We start from the raw sequence: 10,449 nt of genomic DNA on the forward strand, positions 1-10,449 counted from the left end.
ATCGGAACGGAAAATAAAAAAAGCCGTAATTCTTTCGTCTCTCCTACAACAGAAATCAAAGGATGGGAAGCACGAGCGTGCATGCATATACATGTAATCGTATGAGGTCACATACATACAAACTAATTAGCTCATTCATTCATTAATCTCGGTCATATCTATCATTTTCTCCGGATCAACGTTCACCGGTCAACTTCTAGATCATCCAAGTAATCAGTTTGTACTCGTTTCTTGTTTCCATATTCCAATATCCCTGTGACCAACTCCTTAATCACAATACTTACCAGGCAATGCTCAACACAGTAATATCTTCGGAGCGGCAAATCCCATTCTTACATACCTAGCACCACAATATACTTTTCGGTGTACCCGAAAATCACCTTTATAATTGCCAATTATGGAGCAACTTTTAGGGATCTCAAATCAGCCGTACGGTGTCCAGGTCCATGATATTCCCATGATCTAAGGACACAAGTAAATGTTAACATATTATGAGAACATACCAACAACATATTGAAGACATGATCTAATAAGTGGGTCTATCCAACATCATTCTAACCCTGACAATGTGCACTCATTATTGTCGGCATTCTTGTTACATTAAACAATTTTTACCATAGCGACTGTTACAGTAAGTTGACCATAATTGTTACAGTAACAGTAAGTTGATGTGCATTGATAAATTGGACAATCATTGTTCATAGAGTTAAACGAATTAACCACCTTGCAACAAATATGATCCAGAAATAATGCTTCTGCTTGAGGCTGGAACATAGTAATAGATATGAATCTCTAAAATAAATCCTAAATAAAAATATAGACGTAGGACGTCCACGACAAGCACGTCAACTTGTACTCCATTTTTTATGCGCATCATCACCATATCCTTTGCCAGTCGCTTAGGCCTCTATTTTCCGTGTATCAAGTTGCAAAAATGAGCATCTGATATTCAATACCCAAGAATTACACTATGAATTAGCAAGGAATACATCAAGCCCAAGTGGCTGGAAGACATGCGTACCCACTGTTCGGTATTTTTTCCGGTTAACCGAAAATAAAACCAAACCTACCGAACTTAATTCGGTTATTGGGTGTAGAAACCGAATTTTTCTGCATCGTTGGTAAAAACCGAAAATTCGGTTTTTTGGGTTACGGTTTCGGTTCGGTGTTCGGTTCATCGGTTTTTACGCGCACCCCTATGTATGACACTCATACCGCGGCTGGACTTTGCAGACTTCTTTTTTTCTGCCAAATATTTCTTGCAGTTCCTCTTCCAGTGACCTTTCTCCGTACAGAAGAAGCACTCGGCATCAGCAGTAGCGCCAGTCTTCTTAGACTTCCCAGGCGTATCAGCCTTATTGGGACCCTTGGACTTGCCTTTTTTGTTCGACTTGCCCTTCTTCTTAAAGTTGGTTGTTTTATTCAACATCGTTACTTGATTGACGTCCTTCTGGATTCCATTCTCAGGGGCCTTAAGCATACTAAAAACTTCACCCAATATATTTTTTCTTGAACAAAGTGAATCGGGAAAAGCATCCGTGCCCAAGTCCTGGGAGATTGGAAAACCTGGTGCATCCATCCTTTGTGTGTACCCGTGGTGAGCCATGGGGTGTTGCGGGAAGTAGGGTTGATGATGCGACATGTAACGCTGCTTCTGGAGTACATGGTCAATGCCCATCGGGTGTTGCCTCAAAACAGCAAGAAAGAACTCTTGCCCGAAGTACGATGTGTACAGCTGATGGACCATCGTAGGAACATTTTTACGCATCCGCATGGCAGGAAACTCCTGTTGGTACGCCATGTATGGTTGTTGTTGCCCGAGCACAGGAATCATCACATCAGGCTGGAGCGCACCCATGTATGGCTGCTGAAGCATAGGGTTGCCCGCGTACGGGGCGTGAACCGGCGTCGGAATCCAAAACTCTTGATCAAGTGTTCCTCCCGCCCTGTGGCATGGCGCGGCCACAAAGCCAGTGCATGTGTCTAGATGTGGGAGGCTCACCTTCTTCTTCATGTCCTCTCTATCTTTCTGCATGTTATGTTCCTTCATTTCTTCAACTGAGGACTCGTCTTCATCATCCCTAACCATCTCCTGGTCCTCCTGGATGAACTCGTCGTGGGGGGTTGAGAGAGGGGCGACGGGGTGGGGCCACTGCTGCATCCGGCGGAACCGGAGGGAAAGGGAGGAGTGAAGAGAGGAGACGTAGGCATCAATGTCGTGCCAGGTGAACGGGAGCTGGACATGGGGCGGCGCGCATGCGACGAGGCGGTGGAAGGACTCCCGCAGGCGCTGCTTCTTGCCAGGGAGCGCCGCAATGGCGGCCTCCAGATCAGCAGTCGGCATCGGCCTGGCTTGGTCGGTCTGTGACATGGCCGCCGTGGGAGGTGGTAGAGATTGCCGTTCATGAGCGGCGGCCCTGGCAGGAAAAAACAGCAGATCCGAACGAACGGCTTCGTTGTGGACTAAGGGGACACGTATATAAAGACAAGAGGATAATACAGCAATACGAACCGGTGACGTATCTGAGTCTGTATCGGGCAAATTCCTCACCTAATCGTGGGTTCCTATTGTTATCGGAGTCCCAGGATATATTGGGATTCCGTACTGTTTCCAAATCTCAGTAGATCACGTTCCTACGAGATTGCCGCGAGATCTACGGGCCTAATCCAAGTGCCCTACTCTCGTTACACGACTACCACCACACGATGGACATGCAGCATCATGAGCAACTACTACCTATTTCCCTACTCTCCAGGGACGACTACTACCACCACATGAGCTACTCCAGGGAAGACAACGAGTCGTCAGTCCTCAGTTGGCTTCATCATCATGGAGAAGCAGCGTATGCGGCCGGCCTCCGACAGCCGACAGCCTGCCTAACACCACCGACGACGATCAAGACCGCAAGAAGCTTGACAGGGTAGTGTTGGACCCGTTTTTGTCGCATTTTTTTATGAAAATATGGCATCAATACGCACGTACAAGAGTGTATGTGGAAGAGACAGAGATGTTGATTTTCTTTGAAAAATATGGTAACCAACCGGTGGAGTGCATAATTTATGCCTACCTGTACGTTGATCTAATCAACTTGATTAGGTGCGTTATGAAGAATGAAGAATATTATGTGTGTATCCATGTGGTACGTGCTAGTATATACGTACATAGCTAGTTAAATGGCCAAGTTGAAGAAAATGAGCACATATTGGTGCATGGCTGATCGATCAGGTCGTGGTGCACCGCATGCCTAGTCGCGTACATGCGCGGCACAACAACTCAATGACCAGCCAGATAAGTACCAAAGAACAGATAACTATGATCCTCACAAGTACTACGTACTTACACTAGTAGAAATACGACCTTCAATACCGGTTCGTAAGGACCTTTAGTCCCGGTTTTGGAACCGGCACTAAAGGGTGGGGACTAAAGGTACCCCCTAGTCCCGGTTCAACACGAACCGGGGCCAAAGGCCCACCACGTGGCACGAGCCCGCGCCGGAGGCTGGGAGACCTTTAGTACCGGTGGTTTTTAAAAAAAATGATTTTTCTAAAAAAAATTGATTTTTTTTATTTTCAAATTTCTGAATTATTTGACAATTTAATCTCTAATCACCCCTCATCATTCCAAATAGTCTAACTTCCCGGCCGGTCACCCATCTCTCTCACTACTCCAGCCTGAGCACGCTTAACTTTCAAGTTTTATTCCCCCTAGTTTCCAAGTCTGCACTTGTTGTTTACCGAACAATAGTAAGCTGTCAATCCTATTAACCCTCAGGAGTTTAGCTTGAGCATGTAGTCACACGTTTCACCGTTTGAGTTTGAAACTATTATTCTAAAAAGTAATAATTATTTAGTAAGACTAGTATTTCTTGAATAAGTAGTTTGACCATAGTTTGATCAGAATTAAAAAAACTAAAATAATTATTTAGTAACACTAGTATTTCTTGAATAACTAGTTTGACCATAGTTTGACCACAATTTGACCAGATTTAACAAAAAATTCAAAAAAACTGAAATTCGAGCATATCTTTTTTTTCTTTAGAATTTGAGGATTCTAAAAATTTGCAAACAGGCCTACGACGGTCAAAATCGGATGCGGATTTTCGTGCTGATTTTTTTGATCTATTATGCATTTTTTTCGACATCGTATGCAAAAGATATGGTCGTTTTACTTTTTCCTAACACTTTTTTGCAAAACATGTCGAAATTTATGTTTTTAAATTTCCCTAACTACTAGATGTAGTAACAAAACTACATTTCAAAGGATTTTAATTTTTGAAGTTTTTATCATTTCTTTTATTTTTTACAAAACTGAAAAGGCGATACACAGGGGGGCGGTAGAGTTTGAAAATCGCCCTTTACTCCCGGTTTGTGTCTCCAACCGGGACTAAAGGTTAGACCCCTTTTGTCCCGGTCTATGACACAAACCGGGACTATAGGTTAGACTTTTAGTCCCGGTTTGTGTCACAAACCGGGACTAAAGGGCCTCGTGGGGACCCGGCCTGACGCCAGCCTACCACCACCCCTTTAGTACCGGTTCGTGGCTCGAACCGGTACTAAAGGTTCAACACGAACCGGGACTAATGCATAGCCGTTGGAACCAGGACTAGTGGTACCATTAGTACCGGGCCAAAGTCGAGCCGGGACTAGTGTGTCTCACGTAAGGTCGTTTTTCTACTAGTGTTATCTGTCCCACGAAAATCGGCAACAACCAGCCTATAAATACGAGAACAAAGGGTGGACTTGCAACTGAGGAAATAAAAATGGTCGGACCCAAATCGAGTCCAGTTGCGAGTCCACCCTTGACTCACAACTAGGACAAAAAAACTCTGAGCCTTGTTGCGAGTCGAGGATGGACTTGAAACTGACTGAAACAAAAATTGGGCGTGCCATAGTTGCTTATAAAGGATGAACTTGCAACTTGGACTAGAGCGGACCCGGTTTTATGTTCCCGTATAAAAGATATTGAAGAATTTAGAATGTGTTCCCATAACTTTTAAAAAGTATTTTCAAATTTATAAAATATTCACAATCTTATTCATGAACATGAAAAAGGAAAAATAAAAGACAAAATGAAAAAGATAGAAACAACAAAATAAACCAAAAGAAAAATCGGAGATAGAAAATAGTGAAAAGAAAGAAAAACATAAAGACAAAAAAAGAATTGGTAATAGCTTTTATAAAGAAAATGCATTCAAAAATGGATAGAAAACACAAAACATTCAAAAAAAATGAAAAAAAACTGAGAACGCAGGATACCAGCGGACATATATAAAGAAAATAACACATAAGTCTAGGATTTCTGCCTCCGGTCGGCGCCGCCACAGATCCGCTCCTCTCTGGTGGCCCTAGGGCCATGGGGGTGTGGTGGATCTCGGAGGCCGGTGGGATGGCTCCGTTTTTAGTTGTTTCTTTCAGTTTGCTAGTGTTTTTGTCATGCTCAGGAAAACGAGACGACGGTGGCTCATTGAAGATGGAATAAAGGTCTCCCCGCCTAGACCCCGTTCCGGCGGTGCGTCTACCATCGTTGGTGGGCGTGTGGAGGTGTGTCTTCGGCGGACCTATCTTTGGTGGATTTGCTCGGATCTCGTCATTGTTCGTCTTCGTTCGTGTGTCTTTGAGTTGGATCCTTCTGATCTACGTTATTCTTCATCTGCGGCGGTTGCTGTTCTGGTGCGCTGGTCCTACGGGGCCTTAGCAGGACGACTTCTTGACTGTCTGCGACAACAAGTTGTGCCCGACTCCGGCGATGGAGGGGCGATGACGGCGGAGCGCCTTCGTCTCGCTTTAGTGCTTGTAGTCGTCGCTAGGTGGTCTATGAATCTGGATGTAATTTTTATTATTTTTGGTATTCGTTGTACTGCCATGATTGAAGATGAATAGATCGAAAAATTTCTCGTAAAAAAAAGACAGGGCAAAACGAGCAGCTAAAAAAACAGAAGAAAGGAGTGGCACGAGCGACTAGAAAAGCAACCCGACGAAGGCACTAGCGTACGAGCCACATCGACAGGGCAAATTTGTTTTTGCACGAATTTTATAGCCTTTAATCATGTGATGTACAACTTAGATGTGATATAACTAAAAAAATATCTAGATGTGAATTAGTCAAACTGCTGATTAAACGGAGGGAGAGGTACGGAGCCAAAAGAAGAAGCGCCTGCGGTGGCAGCGTTGAGGACGGGACGAGCACCAGGAGGCAAACAACAATGGTGTCGAGGACGTCTGTGGCGTTGCGGCGGCACCAGTGCCCTCGTGCACACACATCCTGTGTGTCAGGCTCGTGCCGGCGGCGGCAATGCGCGCACCTTGGGGAGAAGAACATGCCATGCAATGCTAAACGGCCGTTGGCCGTTCGTGCACGCAGTCCCAGCACGTCGGATGGCGCTGCACGCCCATGCTGTCGGCGCACCCAGGCAGCAAGAAGCATATCCTCACCATGCTCGCGGAAACGGCAGCGACACGTACAGCGCCCCAGCCCCAGAAGTTTGAGATGCAGAAGCGCATATCCAAGCCAAGAAATGTCCTCTACGCAAGTGAAGGAGATCTTTCGTCAATCAATCCAACGTGGTGCTCCAATCCCACCAAGGTAATTAAACAATTATTTATTCAATCTTTTGCGTAGCACGGGCATTTGTATTTTCAGGTGCAAGACGATCTAACTACATCACTGCATCATCATCAACATGCTGGGACGTGTGCCCACAATGCCAGGACCAGATGTGTCACCATCGACATCATCGGGCGGACGACATCATCACATCAACATGTCACTCTCGTCAGGAACCGCGGGCTCAAGCCATCCTCTACAACATATGCATTCACCGCCCGTGAGCACGTCGATGCCGTCAACATCAACCTCCCGCCCGACGTGAAAGGCTTCTACATCAACATGACTTCGCTGTCTTCATCCACTTAGCACCCGGTGAGTACGCCGACCACCTCGACACGCCCACATTCGCTGAAAATGCTGCCATGTCAGCAGATCCCGTGGCCAAGAAACACCTATCATGTCAGAAATTCCGAGCCCTCAAACACCTACTACGGCAGCCAATCCGCGATCTCCACTTGCGCCAGCTGATCTGTCCCCCATACCCACGGCACCTCGAGGCAACCTCCCTCGCTGGAATCCGTCCACTGTACCTACACACACCATGGTTACCTGCGCCCAAGCCAGCAAGTTTCTTTCCACCCCAAATACAACTAAACCCTAACCACATCCACCTCCGATAAAGCAGGTTTAAGAATTGTATAGCACGAACTATGCACAACAAGCCCAGGTTGATTCGTAGATACAATGCCCTTGTATTCAAGAGTAAGAACTGTAGGGGTGATAAAATTAAAAATTGACCTATCGAAAACTAACTAATGCAGTTATGTAGTATACAGTCCAGTCAATACAGACACTTTGCATGTCAAAAGATCGAGTTGCTCTCTCATAACACTTTGCGTGTCTAAGCTATATACAAGGTTTGGTAACAGTTGATTGATGTTTTACTTTTCGATGAATGTGCTAAATGTTAGCCTATGAAAAGAAACCAAAACTCAATATCGTTGCAGTTATGAATTCACAAATTTGTGAGTGAAATATATGTTTTCTTGTTCTACATTGGGGTGGTCACTGAGCCGAAACTATGAAAACCAATAGCACCATTATATTTCTGAAACTTAAATTGAAATTTGTCATATCAGGGGAAGCAAAAGAGCATTAGACCACTGCCTATCAAATCATTTGGAGTCCCTGGCTCATAACCTAATAGTGATGAAAATGAAAATCTTAATCAAGACAATAATATAATTTCACCTATGCAAATAGGTTACGCAATCTTAAATCAAGACCAAGCCTAGACTGGTTCCCACATAAAACTGTCAATTGGTATTATTGCTCTTGCAGAAGTGTACTAATATGATTAAACTGGGAAGGAAGTAACCCACACATCAATTAAACTGGACGTCTTCCGGCCTTTGACATAAAACAGAGCCACAAACAGGATCAAGAAGAGGACCGGGGCTGGTTGAGAGAAGACCAACTGGTGTGGATCGATCCGCCGGTAGGTGGGTGTGGATGTGGATCCGTCGTCAGCGGCAGCGGACAATCATATACAGTACTCCGACACATACTATAGTACTAGTTAATAATCCTAATCAGAATCAGAATCAGCCACCACCTCGCCAGGCCGGAGATCTGCACGCTCTTCGGCTCCTGACTCGCATGTCCGGGAGCAGTGGGCAGCGGAGGCTCGGCTGCCTGCGGTCACAGCCACGGCCAACAACACGAGCACAGCAGCCGCGGCGAGCCACATCCTACGGATTCTCAGATCTGGGATGAGGATTGGGGAATGAGAATGGGGAGAGGAGAGAGCTTTTTCCTTTTCTAGAACTAGAATAAGAAGGAGGAGGAGAGGAGAGAGCTGCGTAGTTGTAGCCTAGCCACTGCTCCAGGGAATGCCAAAGTCAATCTATCTCCCGGACAACAGCGAGGCAATGGCAGCTAATATCGTTAAAGTCCATATCTTTGTCGTCCTTTTCACCCATGCGGCCTTAGTTCGCTTCTAGCTACCCACGAGGGGCCGTGGAGCCGACGATGTGACCGAGATTAATTTTGGGGAGGGGGGGGGGGTTCCATCTTTATAGAATGAAACCATACATCTGTTGATGGTATAATTTGGCTACTTAGTATATGATGAGCCAAATTAAATCAATGATTTATCAAGCTGATCGGTTAATGAATTGTTAAAGTATTGCCACAGGAATTTTCATGAAAGGTGAAGATACAAGTTCTATGAAGAATCATATGCTATACTGGACCATGGGCGTGATGCATGCAAGTGATATATATCTACATATATGAAGAAGTGTGCTTAGTCCTGATGGCCATTATACAGTTTGATTTGCGACGTTGCCGGAATATTTAAATATTTTCTTTGTGGGCTCAAGGTATTTATACATATGCTTAGCCATTATATTTAGTGTGATGGCGACATGGCCGGAATACTTTATTCATATATACAAGAGTGCATGTACGTGGATATGGCCTAGATTTGCTACATACTTAGATTGGCAAGTATATTTTTTTGTAGACGTATGCTACGTGGTAACCGAATCAAGAAAGGCTAGTCCTGATCGGTTTTATCTTCAGAGTTGTAATCTTATACGCCAAGTCCAGCGTGCCATATATATGTAAGGCCGTGGCCGATTGAAAAAAGAGAACAATCGATCTATCAATACAAACTACTTTTTCACGTACGTCTATTTTCTGCTACTTCCTGCCGAGCCCTAGCAGCCCTAGGATGTGGCGATCTTTGCCGTTTTGCGCTGGAAAGCGGCCGGTTCTCCTCCACGAAAGCGAGGAAATCTTTGTTGCTTTGCTCGTAAAGCAATCGTTCGTCGTCACGAAAGCACGACGGTTATCCTGGTGTTGCGCGGCGATTTCGCGTGCCAACACAATTGGCGACTCCGCTGGGGACGAGAAGAAGAAGAGCTACACGATTAGTACCGAGTCCAAGAACGGGAGCGACATCGACCCGGAGAACGTCATCACCGTCACACTCGACGATCTGTCGGAAGATGTTCGGCGCGAGCTTGAAGAGGAGCTTGAGAAAGAAAAGGTTGAGAGGTTGAAGTTGAAGTTGGCTGGATACGCGAAGACGAGGAACGGCGTCGTCAAAAAGGTAGTTCCGAGCCCTTCCGATGCTCAGGTAAAAAACTCAACCGAAGAAATTGCTCATCTAATTGATGTGTCCGTAGTTAGTAAATATGGTTCTGATATGGAAAATACGACACGTACAATTACTCGAGCAGTAGCTAATAGACTTGAAGAATTTAAGGTGCAGTTTAATAAAGATCTTGAAAATTTTCTACCTGGTCATGTACGCTCATTAGTGCTGCAAGTCAATGATGAGTATTCTGGAAAAAGACCGATGCCACCAGACAGTATCAGATTTAGCAATTTGCCAAGTAATATACATACGCCTAGTGCATCGGCTAATACTATGCAGCCTCACGTCCCTTTAAACAATAATCTGGATGGCTGGGACTATGTTTGTAGTTCGGCTAATAATTTTGTTCCTAGTACTACTGCTCCTATTGTTTCGACTTCAGTTCCAGAAAATCACAATAGATATAACCGAAGTTTTGGGTTTAATTCTAATATGCAGCAGCCTAGTTATCGTACAGTGGCATATAGTACGCCACCACTGCCGCCTGTCGGTACCGGGGTTCCGTATGGGCCGGTACCTGATTCATATTTTGGTGGGTCTCCGTTGCAAACTTCGCATGCTCCAAATTCTTTGCCGGAATTTTCAGCACGTGCTTGTGTTCCATCTGCTCCACAAGCCAGTTCTCTACAGCCCAATAATAATTTTAAGGATCAACTTGCTAGTATACTTAGAGAATTTGGTTTAGAACCTAAGGGTAGAGCACGTGCATATCAAAAACCATACCCTGATTACTTTG

The sequence above is a fragment of the Aegilops tauschii genome, chromosome 1 (assembly GCF_002575655.3).
Source record: "Aegilops tauschii subsp. strangulata cultivar AL8/78 chromosome 1, Aet v6.0, whole genome shotgun sequence".
NCBI classification, from domain to species: Eukaryota; Viridiplantae; Streptophyta; class Magnoliopsida; order Poales; family Poaceae; genus Aegilops; species Aegilops tauschii.